Source organism: Tachypleus tridentatus, chromosome 12 (genome assembly GCF_004210375.1).
Source record: "Tachypleus tridentatus isolate NWPU-2018 chromosome 12, ASM421037v1, whole genome shotgun sequence".
NCBI classification, from domain to species: domain Eukaryota; kingdom Metazoa; phylum Arthropoda; class Merostomata; order Xiphosura; family Limulidae; genus Tachypleus; species Tachypleus tridentatus.
This window is the reverse complement of record NC_134836.1, coordinates 28,185,348-28,204,126: the sequence shown is the minus strand read 5'-3', so window position 1 is coordinate 28,204,126 and position 18,779 is coordinate 28,185,348. Positions and strand designations below refer to the sequence as shown.

The 18,779-nt window shown below is 34.8% G+C and overlaps 1 long non-coding RNA gene across 1 annotated transcript; it reads right to left on the bottom strand.

Moving 5' to 3' along the window:
- Positions 1-10,578: 10,578 nt before the first annotated feature.
- LOC143235431 (uncharacterized) lies at positions 10,579-15,185 on the bottom strand. Its single transcript, XR_013019186.1, has 3 exons — positions 15,004-15,185; positions 11,704-11,936; positions 10,579-11,228 (listed from the first exon to the last, which is right to left on the bottom strand). It is a non-coding gene; the product is annotated as an uncharacterized LOC143235431 (long non-coding RNA).
- Between the last annotated feature and the right edge of the window lie 3,594 nt (positions 15,186-18,779).

Below are 18,779 nucleotides of genomic sequence, written 5' to 3'. Positions count from 1 at the left end.
GAAACTGGCCAAAGTTGTACATCAGTTATCTTGTTTTATGGACTTTGCTCGAGTATTGGGCTAAAAAAAAGACCCTTATAGGTGTTTCACTTCCACATTTTTATCGAATTTTATCATCCACTCCTGACTGACACGATGACCTTACCTTTGTTGTTTTTCGTCCACTATTTTTGAGCAAAAATCCTAAAACAACTTAGTCTTAAAATGCCATTGAATAGTTTCCATTTTCTGTATACCCAATCCAATTATAAAAAAAGACTTTTGACTATCAATTTAAAGAGACAATTACTTAAACAGTTAAATATGCCAATAATTACTTACTAGAAACCAGAATTTGTAGTTAGCATAAGTGGGAAATATAAGAAGGATCCAAAACAAATATAAGTAACACATATTATCTAACAACTTAATAAATATATTAATAAATGTAATCAAACGTCTGTTTTTCTATTATATATGTACACATATGCTTTGCAAAACCAACCGAAAATTTGAATGGTTATGTTTGTGTTTTTCTTATTGCAAAACCACATTCGGTTGTCTGCTGTGTCCACAGAGGGAAATCGAACCCCTTGATTTTAGTGTTGTAAATCCGAAGCCTTATCACTGTCCCAAGGATGGACGAGTGTCTAATTAAAGCTGTTGTTCATGTATATATGTCACGTGGCTATTGACTCCACCCGAATGCAATCAGTTCCACTAAGCCCAACATGGTGACATGTATAGAATAGTTACTTTACCTAAGTCTGACTCTCGGCAGTATATAGTAATTTAAATTATCTATCCATTTGATCTTAACTACGTCACTCAAGTAATAAGTTGTTGCCTCTTCCCTTAGCAACAAAAATACTAGTTGTCTTAGCTGACTGGCTCGTGGTATGATGGTCACTTGACTGCACGTGAAACTACATGATTAACTCTGAAAGAAAATAAAAAAAAATCCCCATGAAGGAAAGGAGGTTATCATTGGAGATCGGGACATTTGAGGTGTGTTTGGAGGCAATGTCCGATAAGTACGGACATGTCTTCTTATTCGGTACCGAGGAAGAGTAGGTGAATTACCGGTTAACTAGATCGATAAGGGTGTTGGAAGTACGTACTAGGCAGTAAGCATGTCTCCAGTTCACGTCATTGAAGAAACTACCTCAAACCTACGCACTTAGCGTAGCGTGCCATCACACAACCTACGTACTACAGATCTACGTGTGTATCCATCTGCCGCCGCAAGAGGCGCTAGAGGGAATGGCTATAAGCCTTATACATATTTAATACAAACAAAGAGAGTTTGTTTTACTTCACGGCTTTAACATTCTGTACTCGTATTTCCAACTGTATAAATTAAACTGGACAAACTAATTCAACACAGGCGACTGTACAGAAGAGTGTCAAACCACATCTCAGCCCAATGGATTTGTCTTCTTAGTAACTACTTGTACAGGGTTAGGACTTAATGTTTTCTACATTAATTTCCTTCAACTGTTTTTGTTCCTTAGTGAGTCTGTTATCGGTAGTTAATTTTGAAAAAGTAGGGCTTTATTGTTTTATTCGATGATATTATTTAATTCAATACAACATCTTGCTCTATTTGATCCATTTAACTCTATACAGCATGTTATTCTATCTGATTTATTTAACCATATACAATAACTCACTTTATCTGATTTTACGCAAAATCAGTAATTTTCTTCGCAGTACATTCTTCTAAGAACAGAGCATTCCAGACGTGTTTTCCAGAACAGATATTTCTAATAATACCACGTTTATGAGATTCACTTCTAAGAATACAATTTTGAGCACGTTTTCATAAGAACAAAAAATCTTAACCATGCATTTAAAAGGATACACTTAAAACTTTTCTAAGGATACACATATACGAATATAATTTTTGAATACTTCTTTTACCAATATCTAAGCATTTTTAATATGTTATTGTAAAAATATAAATTCTAAATATATTATTTTGGACAGTAAAATGTTTCATACTGTTAAAATTAATAATGATTACAATCTTTATTTGTTCTTAAACACAAAATTACATAATGATCCATGTCTACAATACACACCGTGGATAGCGTTTGTAACCTAAAAGACGATTGGCAATCATTAAGTTCACTTGAACCTGTTTAGCGGAATAGCCGTTAGAGGGCACCAAAAATGTTGCTATAAGCAATGTGACCGATAAAATGGTTATCATAATGATACAGAAAATTAAGAAAAAAACACAAGTCTTGATTTAAATTGTCTATAAATAATTTTACATAATATAATGTGAAACTACAATAATTTTCTTGAAGTGTTTCTATTTTTGTAGTTTCAGTGACTAAAGTTATGCAAGTTTATTATTCTTGAATGGTGAATAGTAACAAACTTGTTAAAGGTTTGTTTTGAATTTCGCACAAAGCTACACAAGGGCTATCTGCACTATCCATCCCTAATTTTGCAGTGTAAGTCTAGAGGGAAGGCAGTTAGTCATCACCACCTACCGCCAACTTTTGGGCTACTCTTTTACCAACGAATAGTAGGATTGATTGCCACTTTATAATGCTCCCACGGCTTAAAGGGCGAGCATGTTTGATGTGACAGAGATTCTAACCCGCGACCTTTAGATTACGAGTCGAGTGCCTTATCCACCAGGTCGTGCCGGACCAAACTTGTTAAAGACTGGTTACTGAAGCTGTGAAAACGTTTACAATTCACGAAAATGATTACAGTTTTACATTTTGTTCTTTGTAATTCTTGTTAAATATGTATTTTTAGTATGTGAATGTGAATATGTTACAACTTATAAGAAATTGTCTACCCAATGAAATCGAAAGAACAGAAAAAAAACTCAACTCGACTTGTTATTTAGCCACAATTGATATTAACTAAATTATACCTTTGAGTACAGAAATTATTCGTATAGGAGAAGATGACCCAATATGAAATGTAGTAAAGAAAAATAGATTTCTAAGAAACGACAGAGTGTTAAAATAACTAAATATATTAAACACACAAAAACATCGAAGTGCGTGAAAAGTAATACACGGTAAGCTGGTGTAAAATGTTGTTTTTCTCTTTTCTTTATGATTAACATAACCTACTCGTAAGAAATTGATTTCCGACAATGCTTCGGTAACGTTAAAAATAACACACTACATAATAGGCATAAAATATTTTAAGTTGTTTATACCGTGATACCACAGGTATTAAGAATGTGTTAAGAATAACCAGATGTCGATTCGCTATTTGCATTTTTAAGGCTTAACGTATAAATGTATAAATCTACATTTACATGGCATGTGTATAAAGACAACTACAACAATGTTTAAATTCTAGTTTAAAACCAGTTTTCAACGTACTTAATTGTAAAGACTGGTTCGTTTGCTATTTTGGTTTAGAATATGTACCTTAAAATATGTTCCTTTATCAGAATGTGTTATTATTTTAGTTATTTTAAAGTGAGAAGCAACTAAAACTAACTCAACGAGAAAAGTGAAACAGGATATATTTTGTTTTTTCTTAATATCAATTTAATTTATCTATTATTCTAAAAGTTGGCCCTGCATGGCCAGGTGGGTTAAGGCGTAATTTGAGGGTCGCGGGTTCGAATCCCGGTCGCATCAAACATGTTAGCCCTTTCAGCCGTGGGGGTGTTATAAAGTTACGATCAATCCTACTATTCGTTGGTAAAAGAGTAGCCCAAAAGTTGCACTACTAAATTAGGGATTAGCGCAGATAACCCTCGAGTAGCTTTGTGCGAGATTCATAAAACAAACATTTTTAGTCATTAGCCTTTTGATTGGTTCATTAGATGTTAGTGGAACGTTATTCTTGCTAAAGTCACTTTTACCTGATTTGTTCATTAGATCCTAATAGAACGTTAAGAGCGTTAATCTTGCTAAAGTCATCAGCTTTTTGATTGGTTCCATAGTACCTTTCTGGATTAATTTTGGATTTTCAAAAGTCACCAGTTTATTAGTTGTTTCGTTAAACTCCAACGGTTTGTTTGTTTCTTTTTGAATTTCGTGCAAAGTTACACGAGCTTTATCTGCATTAACCGTCCTTAATTTAGTAGTTTAAGACTAGAGCAAAAGCAGCTAATCATGACCACCCACCGCCAACTCTTGAGCCGCTCTTTTACCAATGAATAGTGGGATTGACAGTTACATTGTAACACCCCACAGAATGTGACGGAAATCGCAAGAGAACTTCGTTTTATTGGAAGCATGATCTTCATGATGAGTTATTTAGTAATTTCTGGAAAATTGAAAACAAACTAGAAAGATGTTTTATATAATTTAAAACTTCTTCGTTGAACAGTTCATTCGTTCTTAATATTAAACAATTTTTTTATTTGTTTCATTTTAAATGTGCAAGGAAACTCAATAAGTCATTTACTAAAATATCCAATTACTTTATTAATAGTGTTGCATTTTAAGTTTTATTATGTCTTCTCTGGTTTTCCTAAATCACTGTGACGTGAGTTCGACAGTCAGTACTGTTCATTTATTGCTTCTGTCTGTATCTCTATTTGAACAACGTTTTTATACGTGTTGGTACAATATGAAGCTCAATTTGAGGCTTAGATATGTTATATGCTTGCCACGCTGAGTGTAATTTCAAGTCAAAATCACAAGCAAACATCGAAGATTGTTGTCTTTTCTGCTAATCACGTGATTCATCTGTTGAATCAATCTTACAATTGCAGAAACAACGGTGCTGGTAAAAGTGTTGACATAATGGACAAAGTTGTTCATATATAAAATTTAGAATTAAAACGAATTGAATGACTAAGAAAGAAATATTATTTAAGCCTCTTTCATTACGGAGTTAAATGCCATAGAGTAAGCCTAACAGAAGTAAGAAACAGCTTTGCGCATTAAAATTTGTTTATATTAGGCTTAGATCATAACTAACAACTAAGCGTGGTGTTTAAATAGTGACAATCATAGACCAGACAAGTGGGTCCGGACTGTGAAACAAAGGGTTCAAGATTCGAGCCCGTTGCTACTAAAAATTCCACTACTCGATCAGATGTAGCTTAAAGCTGTAGATTTTGTAACTAAAAGCTTTTTTTAAGTTTAAGAATGCTTTCAAATGTTCAGCTATATTGTTAGTTAATAACTTAAAACGTTGTACCTTCTTTTACATATATGTTTATGATATAGTTTATTTTATATCAAAGTGTCGTAATCAGACAGCTCGGTCTATTTGATGATTCCTTCAAATGTGCCTCAGTTATAGAGCTCAGTATTCTTATGATATCTTCAAATATTTTATAATTAGATAGCTTAAAACGTTTCTGATAACTTCAAAGAGCGTCTCAACAAGACAGATCATTCTTTTCATATCTCCACAAAGTGTCTCAATTAGTTCAGTCATTTGCATATATTTATTATGTGTAATAATTGAATAGCTCAGTCTTTTTTATACCTTCACGAGATGTCTTAATTAAACAGTTCAGTATATTGTTGGTATTTGACCATCACCTTTATATGCATCCACGGACCCAAAATGTGGAGAGCGACTTTTTGTTTTATTTATTCTTCTGAACGGTAAGGAGACGCAAACATGAATCTAGTGATCTATAATAATCTTCAAATAGATATTGAGTCACGATCTGTCCCCAAGGAGAGCAATGACATTTGTTTTCTAAAGTCACTCTATCAAGATTTTACCGTTTTCCATTTTGTCAACGTCGACGTCTACTACGCATGTAGGCTGCATGTTTAAATAAATCTGTATACTTCGCCGAGTTTGTTCTATTACATACTACTAAAGAGAAACAGTAACGTTACGTCAGAGGCTTTTCAGTGGCGTTGCTGTATTACGACGATAAAATTTTGTGAGAACGTTTCATGAAAAAACGCCGGAATTCACGTTCTTGGTTTGTAGCACGTGTCCTTTCCCTCTCAACTCAGTCGTAGGCGGTTGTCTTTTATCCACCCTTGATCTATTTCGTTAACGTGCACCAGTCCGCGCTGGAGGTATTTGTTGCGGTGACTTCTGAAGATCATCTTTCTCCTTTTCTCCTACGTTTCTTTTATTTGTTATAATGGTGACATTAAATTTCAGCTACAATTTTCTTTTTCTCTTTGATCTTATGAATGAGTGCACTAGGTTACGTTTGGAAAAGATCTAATTAGCTGTCTAAATCAACACAGGAGTCTTCGGAATCTTCGGCGGATTAGCAAAAACAGAAGACGCTAACATAGCGAATAGCCTAAGGTTCACACACACAAGTTCCCATTAAGATGAGTCTTTTTTAAACTACAAAAACAATTTTTAGCGAAGAAATAAAACGACCCTAAAAGTTGATGAATTGAGATGATCTCGGATGAGTCTCTTAATTTCATAATATAGGTACACAAAACCGTGGCCTAATTATTCACGTAACATATATAAGTACACTGGAATACATGAACTTTTAAACATAAAGACAGAATCTTACTTTCTATCGTATGACTTTCGATCTACACGCACAAAACCAACGAAAATAGCAATCGACTCGTAATCTGAGGGTCCTGGGTTCGAATTCCTGTCATACCAAACATGCTCGCCATTTCAGCCGTGAGGACATTATAATATAACGGTCAATCCCACTATTCGTTGGTAAAAGAGTAGCCCAAGAGTTCGTGGTGGGTGGTGATTGACTAGCTGCCTTCCCTCTAGTCTTACACTGCTAAATTAGGGACGGCTAGGGCAGATAGTCCTCGTGTAGGTTTGAGCGAAATTCAATAACAAACTTCATTATCATAGATTAGCAGAGATGTGCAAAATATCTGCGATCATATCAGAATCTTTACTGCAAATACGGGATTTCTAGAATAACGCAAAATGATTCTAATCGCGGACACCGAAATTTATAAGTCTACTTGTCTTAGGTCGAATATCAATTAAGTTTTCATTAGGTACGGACTATATTCGATAAAGAGATAAATTAATATTACAGCTTGAGCAATTTTTTTTAAGTTTAGTTACGGTTAAAATTTACCATACTTAATATTGTCAATAAATAATTTTGTAATGTTATTCTACGACATAACGTAAAACATTTTTTTTTTTTAATTTTGGTAAACTTTTAATTTATTGTCGTACGAAATGTGTTCTAAAGTATATTTACACCAGTCCTTTGTTCACATTCGTTGAAATTAAGTACGTGAGCACGTGAATTTAGATAAGAAGGTGGCGCCATTTTCAGGACAGAAAGAAACTGATTATTATAATAGATAGGTATGACAAGTCAACAATGGTTGTTCAACGGGTCCAACCGGACTTAATAATAGATCTGTGAAACAAGAATATGAGCAAATAGGACATTGTTTACTATATACATCCACAGTTATCTTATAGCACAAACATTTCGCTCTCAGCTATACCTTTACAAACGTTTGTTGAACAAGTACGTGTGTAGAATACTTCTTACCTTTATTATGATATAGAACAAAAATCATGTGCTCGGATATAAGTTTACAAACTGCTGTTAAACAAGAGTAAAACATTTTTTTACCTAATTCTAGCTCAGGTATGATGTAGAAACGTCTTCAAGCAAACAAGGCCAAGTGCGGCCAAGTAGTTATTTCCCAAAGCTATCCAAACAACTATTTGTACATAACTGTTTCTAATTATGAATTTATGAACTAGAAAGAAGGTAGACAGTAAACAGTACCGACCGCTAACCCTTAGTCTGAACAAATAGTGGACCACCCCTCTCATAAACATTACCAAAGTGTGAAGCGTGTTTTTGAGTACGCTAACGCTATAGGCAACTAACTATCCTTGGACGTCATTGCATCATTTATTGTATCTTAACCAAAACAAACAAAGAGATTTTTGCTCAACATTATCACTAAAGATAACTCTAATATTTTCTCTAATTTCTCTAGAAAATTGGGTCTGGCATGGCCAGGGAGTTAAGGCGCTCGACTCGTAATCCGAGGGTCGCGGGTTCGAATCCCTATTACACTAAATATGCTCGCCCTTTCAGCCGTGGGAGCGTTATAATGTGACGATGAACCTCACTATTCATTGGTAAAAAAGTAGCCCAAGATTTGACGGTGGGTGATGATGACTAGCTGCCTTCCCTCCAGTCTTACACTACTAAATTAGGGACAGCTAGCGCAGATAGCCCTTCTATAGCTTGCGCGAAAGTTAAAACAAACCAAACCAGAATAGACAGTTTGTTTCTCGTTTTCAAAATTTGTATTCTCTTGTAAACTTTACTTTAAGCTGCTTTGATAATTGTGTGTACTGTATGTGAACCTAACATTGAACACAACAAAGTGATTACAAGAATTGTATGCTTTTAACATTGATAACATTTTAATATAGGTCTTTTTGCAGGTTTCCTTCAACTATTTCTTGTTAAAACGAGCTATAAAAACGTATATATGATAAAATTGTTTGGTATTTTCAATCTACAAACGCATGCTAAGCAGTCAGGTCAGAAATCCAATGGTTCAAATACTTTCAACATTAGTTCAGAACTGATGGACAAAGGAGTGGCAAGCAGTCAGAAATGCCCCCTGTCTACATGACTACTGTTAATAGAAAGGTTGGATATACTATTGCAGTTATAATTCCCAACCTAATATGTAGCATGTTCAGTAATATGTCATCGCTTGAACCTTGGACTTTCGAACGTAGCTCGGCAAGCTATCCTCCAGGTTATATCCAGACCCTTTGTGTACATGGACTATAAGAACTAAGTATTTACGATTTATTACCTGTTTAATGTCTAAAGTTTGATAATTTTACACCCCAAAATCATCACCCAATTAGACTTAAACTTAATCTTCTGCAAATAGACCTGCAACAAGTCGAATCCTTTATCAGGACAGTGACAGGATGTTTTCGTCTGTCGTAGCTTCCAGTTCAATGCACTAAAGCATTGTTGAATATTTTATTTTACACAAACTGCTAAGTCAAACGATGTAAATACTTATAATTTAAGGGTTTTTTTTTTATTAGTATTTTTATACAGTATTCCTAATTGGATAAGTGAACGTATTCCAAGGACAGCTTCCAATTAAAGTATACATTCTACTCATATGAAACCTAGAAAATATTTGGTTTAGTCTCGTGTTTCTTGATACAACTTTTTATTTGAAAATAACAGGTCGTTAGCAAGGTTAAATTGAAGGTAATATTTCACCCATTATCTTATCTTTCAAGATGGCCCTCAGGAAAGAAATGACCTCAACACGTAAAAGAAAACCGAGCTGTCTGATATCATCACCAGGAGCAGTCGGCACGCGCTCAGATTCTTGTAATGATTGTGGGAAATTATTGTAATGAATAATGAACTTTGCTTAAAGGAACAATATCACTGAGCTAAGACGAGAAGCCGGAATACATTCGATTGCACATGATTTACACACAATATGTTAACATACAATTTATGTACAATATGGTTACCACACGGCAACTTTTCGATTGATAAAACTAATTCTTTTAAAATATAGTATTATTAAATAAAATGTGTAAAAATAGTACTGATTTGCTTCGTTTTTTTTTTTTATTTTGTGCAAAGCTACACGAGAGCTATCTGCACTAGCCGTCCCTAATTTAGCACTTTAAGTTTGTTTGTTTGTTTTGGAATTTCGCGCAAAGCTACTCTAGTGCTATCTGCGCTAGCCGTCCCTAATTTAGCAGTGTAAGACTAGAGGGAAGGCAGCTAGTCATCAACACCCACCGCCAACTCTTGGGCTACTCTTTTACCAACGAATAGTGGGATTGGCCGTCACATCATAACGCCCCCACGGCTGGGAGGGCGAACATGTCTGATGTGATGGGGATTCAAACCCGCGACCCTCGGATTACGAGTCGAGCGCCTTAACATCCTGGCCATGCCGGGTGTAAATAGGAATGAAATAAAAAAATATAGTTTAGATATTGTCAAATAGTGGTATCCATACACAACTAGAACAACAGATTAGCCTAGTGCAATTAAAACTAAATGATGTAAAACATCACAGAATTTGTACTTGCAGTAAACTTACTTAATGAAAAAACTACGGATTTCTCAGTTGTAGCAAGCTTACTGAATGACTTAAATATATACACAATGTTTATACGTAGCAACTTTCAGAATTGTGAAAACCCTTAAAAATTTTCAGTTGAAGCAAGCTTAGTGAATGATCTTAAACTGTAAAGAATTGTTACTTCCAGCACATTTACTGAACAATGACGCTTCACAGAATTGTTGTTTGAAACAAGCGTGATTATGATGTAAAACTACTAAATTACCATCTTTAGCAAGCTTATTGGAAACAAATGTGTATTTGAAGCAAGATTGGTGACTGGTTTAAACACCTTGCAAATGTTTCAAAATTGATTACTTGTGGCTTTCGTCAGAGACTGCACGATTATTTTATATCTACCTACTTACTTCAAGTTTTCGTTTTAACTTCCCAGTTTTATTTTTAAGAATATCATTACTTAGGAAAATATCTTTGTTGATATTATTGTTAGAGTAATTATTCTAATAAGTGAATAGGATAGATCACATTATTAAAAGACTGAAAATTATCTTTCTGTTTACAGAAAAATGGTAGTTAGGAAATACGTTTGTGAATTAGAACTTTTTGTGTCATAAATTACTTCGTTTAATTTAGTTATAAGATAAATTACTGTATTTTGAATAATTATTTTTCTGGTTTTTGTAATCAAGCACAAAGATACACAATGGGTTATCTGTGCTGCGTTCACCATGATTATCGAAATCCGGTTTCCAGCCTTGCAAGTGCGAAGACATACCGCTGTGCCACTAGTGGAGCTTAGGAAAGTAAATACATAATTATTTCAAATTTTAAAATACACTCTTTGATTACTGATTTGATCACGTAATTACATTCTTATTATACCAGTAGGTATGAAGGCACGCTGTTTGTTGTTAACTAAAAGGAACATTGATTTATTAAGATGATTTTTAATCATGTTCGTGATATAGTATCATACCCCTGTTTATTGTAAAGAACTGTGATTGGTAGTACTTTCTAGCCCATTCATCTTACACCACCATCATTGGTTAGGCCTTAAATTCCAACATAATCTCAAACTTTCAGTAATATATGTATCTGTCCTTTGAATGTATGAATTACCACTGGTGCCTCCCGATCTTACAAAGAAAAACGAAAGGGGATAAACTAATTTGGAAGTATTCGCAGAAGTACAGAACGTTTAAGAACTTCGAGAACTTAGCTGTACAAATCCCATTCATGGAAGTGTTCAGGAACCGTGACAACCTACAAGAACGACACACATTTAGAAACAGGTACATGTGTGATTAATAATACAGTTACTGTCTTACCTAATCTGGATCTGTTTTATTTAAATATTTCGCTTCTTACTTAAATTACAAGTTCAGTAGTGTTAACTAAGTACACATAGTACACAGACATGGTAAAGAAATACTCTATTTTAACCAGTTAAACTAAAAGTCCTGAGGTAATACGAAATCATTATGAGGGTTAATGTTAAAAAAAAACTATTGTTACATTGGGAAAGTTAATAAGTGTTTTAAACGTCACCAATGCACTGAAAAATGAACAAAAATTACGATACGTTAATAAACTATTATTATCATTTTACACCATAAAACCGAGCGCTCAGCGAACCTTTTACTCGGAGAAGATCCAACATGTAAAAGGTTTGTCCTAATCATACAAGTTTCAAATACTAAATATCTAAGTTAACTAGGAGGGAAAACTGGACACCTACTTTCAAACGTTCATCCATTTCACATCCAGGATATGTGTATATAAACCTGTTTCTCGAAAACCTTGAACCTATTATGGATAATCTTTTCAAACTAGAGATTGTTGTTTATAATCACAGCAGCAGAAAACCGAGAAGAATATGATAAGAAACCAGATGGTCTGATTGGACAGCAAATAAGACAACACAAAAAAACAATGATTTTGAATAACTTCTTTTCTCCGTCCACTTTTTACCTTTAAAGAAAATAATTAATTTGCCATTAAAACTCTCTATAATAAAAATAAAAATGTATCTCTATTTGAAAATATATTACACTTTCAAACAATAACAGTTAAAGTATAAAAAAAAGCAAAAGGAACGCTAGGTAACTTGATTTAAAATACATTACAACAGCAAACAAGACCATATACACTAGAGATAAAAGCAAAATAGAACTAGGTACTTTAATTTAAAATCATATTATAGCAAGAAATAAGAACAGTTAAACTTAAAAAAAACCAAAATGCCACCAGCTGTCTGAAGACTTGGTTTGTTAGTTCCTAATAGTCGTCCTTAATTTAGCAGTGTAAGACTATAGGGAAGGTCATCACCCCCCACCTCCAACTCTTAGGCTACTATTGTACCAATGAATAGTGTGATTGACCATCGCACTATAACGGGTTCACGATTGAAAAGTTTGGTTTGTTTTGAATTTCGCGCAAAGTTTCACGAAGGCTATCTGTGCTAGCCGTCCCTAATTTAGCAGTGTAAAACTAGAGTAAAGGCAGCTAGTCATCACCACCTACCGTCAACTCTTGAACTACTCTTTTACCAACGAATAGTGGGATTGACTGTACCATTATAACATGTCCACGGCTGAAAGGAAAAAATATATGTTTGATGGAAGAGAGATTTGAACTCACGACCCTAACAGTACGAGTCAAGCATCTTGAAATATGAATACATAAAAGTGTCGATACTGTTTTGAAGAATTCGACCAATATTTAATTAGGTGAGGAGGTCCAACTCTTTATCATCAAGAGCTTCTTTGTGTCATCCAGTATCACTGTGTTAAGTTAGGGGCTGATTGACCAAGAAATGTGGAAACGTATAACAAACATATGGATTAAAGGTGCAAACAAACAGACACAAAGGTAGTGTGTGTGTTATTTCTGCAAACCTACATCTGGCTATCTGTTGTGTTCACCGAGAGGAATTTAACTCCTGATTTTAGCGTTGTAAATCCATAGACTAGCCACTGTCCCAGCGGGGGACCACAAACTTAGCTTTATATATATTAGATTTAAGGCTAATTATATACATTGTATCAGAATATTACATTGAATTTCTCACTGCTTTAGCATATATACGTTTTGCGAATACTGTTAGAAAGTCATGCGTCTTTGTTGGTTTTTTTTGTTTCAAACTAATATGGTGACTACAGAGAGTTGAGTGCTTTATATTAAAACAATCTAAATGTGCAAATCGTCCATTCAAGGTAGAACCACAGCATATACGATCACGTTAGAAAGGTATACATAAGAACTACATTTTAACAGAAAAGCTTTGGTCTTTTTTGAGTTTCGCACAAAACTAAATGAGAACTATTTGCGCTAACATTCTTTAATTTAGCTGTTATGGACTTGTTATGGATAGCAGCTAGTCAACGCCACCCACTACCAACTCTTGGGGTCATCTTTCATCAACGAATAGTAGGATTAATCATAACATTACAACATCCGACTGAAAAGAGAAGTATGGTTGGTAACAGAGAAGACTCATACACTTGCCATAATAATAAATTACACAGCTTTTCTCATATCACAACTAATTTTTCCAGCTTTTGTCCTGCTAGGCAGAAAGAGATTGGTTTCTAAATCCAAGTTGATGTCTTTGAAGACAAGCAATCTCTACAGCTATTTTAACTGGCCTTATTATTACTGTCCAGCAATTCGTTGGTCCATAACAATGGGCAATCTTTACCTTTGCTGACGAAAATCTTACAGACGGCTTATATGTAGCATGCTGTCTCCTTGTTCTAACAACTGGTGATGATAACTTAGAAATCAAGGGTTGTAATTTTCTTTCAATCCTTATATGTCAGACTGTCGTAGTCTGTTTGTTCGTTCTGTGCTGCTCTAATCAACGGGTTAGAGATACAGTTTCTCTTATCATTGATAATATTTTAAAATAACAATGGCTTATTTATTTTATTAAATAATGGACCCAGTTTCTGTTTGGTTTCTCTATGAAAGTGCAGATAGCCCTTGTGTGGCTTTGCGCGAAATTTTAAACAATGTTTTTTTTTAATGTTCACACAAAGCTACTCGAGGGCTATCTGCGCTAGCCGTCCCTAATTTAACAGTGTAAGACTAAAGGAACAGCAGCTAGTCATTACCACCCACCGCCAACTATTGGGCTACCCTTTTACCAACGAATAGTGGGATTGACCGGAACATTATAACGCCCCCACGGCTGGGAGAGCGAACATGTTTGGCGCGACGGGGGTGCAAACCCGCGACCCTCAGATTATGAGTCGCACGCCTTAACACGCTTGGCCATGCCGGGCCCAATTCTAAACAAACAAACAGTTATATATGAATGGTTCTTCTATAAATCCAATAATTCCATGCTAGATTCTGTTTATCTGTGCTGGCCTGTGAAGGTGAAAATTATCTGTATGCTATTTTTAGTTCACCACAGTGAACATACTATAATTGGATTTCACGAATAATTACCATTGAGACTGCTAATTGACTGTACTGAATTATTCAGCATACACGTTGGTTGAAATACTAAAAATAAACATGAAGGCCAACCTACCATTCGATTCAGGCCCGGCATGGCCAGGTAGGTGGTTAAGGCACTCGACTCATAATCTGAGGGTCGCGGGTTCGAATCCTCGTCACACCAAACATGCTCGTCCTTTCAGCCATGGGGGCGTTATAATGTGACGGTCAATCCAAATATTCGTTGGTAAAAGAGTAGCCCAGGAGTTGGCGGTGGGTATTGATGACTAGCTGCCTTCCCTCTAGTGTTACACTGTTAAATTAGTGACGGCTAGCGTAGATAGTCCTCGTGTAGCTTTACGCGAAATTCAAAACAAACCAAACCATTTGATCCACCACTTGTCATTGAGTTACACCAGGTTTGTGAATTCCGTTCCTCACTTGTAACCCTAGATAGTCCTCACTTGTAACCCTAGATAGTCCTCACTTGTAACCCTAGATAGTAAGAAATCGAAAGAACAAGATTATATAGGCTTCTTATAATTGTAGAGTTTATATCATATGTACACTTCTTTTCATATCTTTTACTCACCGCATTCGGTCTATATTTCTATAGGATTCAGGGTTGTAGGACTCTAGACCAAACTTTCAAGATCTCGGAACCGATCAATTCAGCTTGGACATCCTAAGCAGTCGGCGGAGATAACGTAACATGATCCGCACAAACAATGACAATCATCATTGACGCAACGTCATTTCTTGCCTTGCAGCTATACGTCTTTCTAATTTAAAACACAGGTGCTTAGAATCAAAATTGAGCTGGATCCTTTTAACTGAATAACAGCTTTTTATCTGGCTATTGTCAGTACAGACTGTTAATGGTAAAAATAAAAGGTCACGAATCAAAAGAACGCAGAAGATGCCCTGATCTTGGGATATGCGGACACATTAAAGAGCGTAAACATGTGTCTCAGGACGGCTGGTATGGGTATTAAAACTTTTACTAATAAAGCAGAGAACAACGTTTCGACCTTCTTAGGTCATCTTCAGGTTAACAAATAAAATAGCGTTTTATTTTTTTCATCATTACACACAAACACAGAGAACGAGAGAAACCATTAGTAACCAAATACAATACACGAAGAGATGCATAATTTGATCGCGTTGAGTCAGCCTTAACAAATTAAAGTTTGTTGACCACTATATATTCCCATGATTTTCAGAACAATAACCTGAGAAAGGTCACTTCAAAAAGGCTGTGGGTCACCAACATAAGTTTAAGTGGCGACATCTAGGTTACAATCGGTCAGTAACGAATTTATACGAACAGACCAAGTCTATAAAATATAATTCGAACATTAGAATACTAAAAAGGGTCTCCCGCTGGTACAACGGCAAGTTTTCGGATCTACAACACTAAAATTAAAGTTCGATTCCTTTCGGCGGACTCCACAAATGGTCCAATGTGGCTTTGCTATAAGAAAATACACACACACATTAAAGAGAAAAACGAATACGCCTGATATTTAATAATAGCACACATAAATTCCGCGTTTTTAAGACTTTCCTTCTACCTTTCTATATTACCATTATCTTATATTTATTTCTCTTATATAAATAGTGTGAAATTATAAACTGTGATAGAAATTATACGAGCCCTTATGTTCTAAAATCCATAAACTGTCAAGCTTGATTGAAAACATGATTTTTTTTTCTGTACGTCTACTGTGTGGGAAGGGGGGAACATCAAATAACTAATGTTAAGATTATTTGCTCTGAAATACATTAATATTATTACTGTGCTTTGATTTAGTTCTCTGTTTTACAGATGAAACCGAAACACAGTTGCGCTTCACTAGCAGTTCGTAGCTCTTCCTTTTTTCAATGTGTTACTAAACTTTTCTTTACACTCACTTTAAACCCATGTACCCTTGAAAACATAATCTTACCTGCTTAAAAACTCACAAAAATCACATGCATAAAATGTTTTGATACTTTTTAAAGTAGTGATATTCTGGTATGTGATAACGATACGAAATTTCTTCAGTTTCAACAAGCAATTTTCACCGAGAATTACGCTGCTAGAACAAATTAACAAGACAGTCCTTTTTCTTCTGTACAAGTAAATCTTAAAAAAACATTTTTTGTTACTTTAAGATCTGCACGTATACCTTGAATAAATATAATTAGATAATGCTTATTTTCCACGTGGCCTAACCTTCGTAACGAGATACTTTAATACTGTTTCAGAAACCTTTCTTTTTTTAAGGAAATATTTTATTTATATTTACAAATTAGATTCGCATACGGTTGCTTCAAGAATCAGGAATTCAGTATTTATAAGTGATCCTGAAATTTAAATAAAATTTGTAATTTTCTCATCTATTATTCTTAATGTTGAATAATTTAACTTATTACTTCGGAATTGTTGAACTTTCTTCCATTACATTTTTCTTATTATTAAAAGTTTGTTTTTTATACAAGAATGTTTCGAGAAATTCGTCGTTAAAACAAAATTAATTCTACTCAAGAAGCGTTCGAGTTTGCTTTTTGCAAAGCCACATCCGTCCTCTCCGCTGAGTCTACCGGGGGGAATTGAACCACTGATTTTAGAGTTGTAAATTCGTAGGCTTACCGCTGTGCTAGCGGTGGCCAATCAAGGCTTACCATTGAGAAACATCTAGCTCAGACCAGAAGAGATGCTAAAAATCTACAATACATAATTTGGAAAAATATTCTTTACCAGGAGTAACAGAAAAATTACAAAAACGTCTATGACCACCGTGTAGTAGGTTATCAATTGGATATTTTGCTGTTAGCAAGCCAACCTAAAAGGCCAGATTTGTTTAGCCAAATTGCTAATTACAGAAGCAGACATGTCACGTACAAAGTTTCATGTATCATGTCTATCAAAATTCTCAATAGAGTTACTACCACTTATGAAACTTAATATTATATGTTAAATCTACCTAATAATACAGATAACTAAGATATATGTTAGATTAATTAAATTCAACACTAAGTTGCTAGGAATTACAGAATCATTTTGTTACAGTTGAAACATACGGAACACACGTGAGACGTTAATTAAAAGAACTCCTAAGCCTATTTTTAAATGAACTGCGATAAGCCTAAAAACTTGCGCTAAAAGCAAGGATTCCACTCCTTTTAGTGGATACAGTATAGATAACTGATTATTTAGTTTTGCACTTAACAACAACTAAATTAATCATCAATTCAAATTATTTTAAACGTCGTTACAGATCTTAACAAAACAAGATTCGAATGGTCCAAAAAAAGAAATTAAAACGAGCTTAAATGGAGCCATATTTGGTTTTCTAAATACCATTTTCATTCTATAAATCTGCTTAAAGTTATCACGAATTGCATTTCTCTCATATCGAGGTACATCGGTATGGAGCTCACATATTTGGTGCCGTAAATACTGCCGTGTGTTAATCCGATTTACATTACATCGTTGTTTATTTGTTTGTCGTTAAGCACAAAGTTACACAATGAGTTATCTGTGCTCTGTCCATTTCGGGTATCAAAACCCGGTTTATAGCGTTATAATTTCGCAGACATACCGCTATGTAGCTTGGGGGACTTGTTGGTTAAGAACCGTCTAAAAAGTAAAAATAAAAAAATTAATAGTTTCGTTCTTCATAATTTGTAATCCATAATTAAGTAATAGTTTTATAAGCTGTTTTCCCCTCCTAACTAATAACATTATGTCAATGACGTCTGGAGCATCACTTGTTATCCTGATAATTTTGGTTTGGTTTGTTTTGAATTTCGCGCAAAGCTACACGAGGGCTATCTGCACTAGCCGTCCTCAATTCATCAGAGTAATACGAGAAGGAAGGCAGCTATTCATCACCACCCACCGCCAACTCTTGGGCTGCTCTTTTACCAACGAATAGTGGGATTGACCGCGTGTTATAACGCTCCCACGGCTGAAAGGGTGAACATGTTTGGTGTGACGGGGATTCGTACCCGCGACCCTCGGATTACGAGTCGGGTTCCTTAACCACTTGGCCATGTCGGACCGTCCAATACTTTTATCTTTTTTTATATCCAGCTTAACAACTGGCAATAATAATAGAAATAAATTGATACGATTTTAAAAAACTTATTTTATAGGAATGTATTAACAAAAATGTTGAGTTACTCAGATGCAACAGAAACTAAACATTTAAATTAGTAATTTATTTTTCTTTGATGGAATATTACCCTGGAGAGTAACATATATATTATTATTATTTTATATTAGGGGAAAGGAAGATTTGGTCCTCCGTTAGAGTTGACGAGTCAGGTTCGAATCCACGCAATACCATAAAACTTTCTTTGTACTTGTAGCGAAAGGTG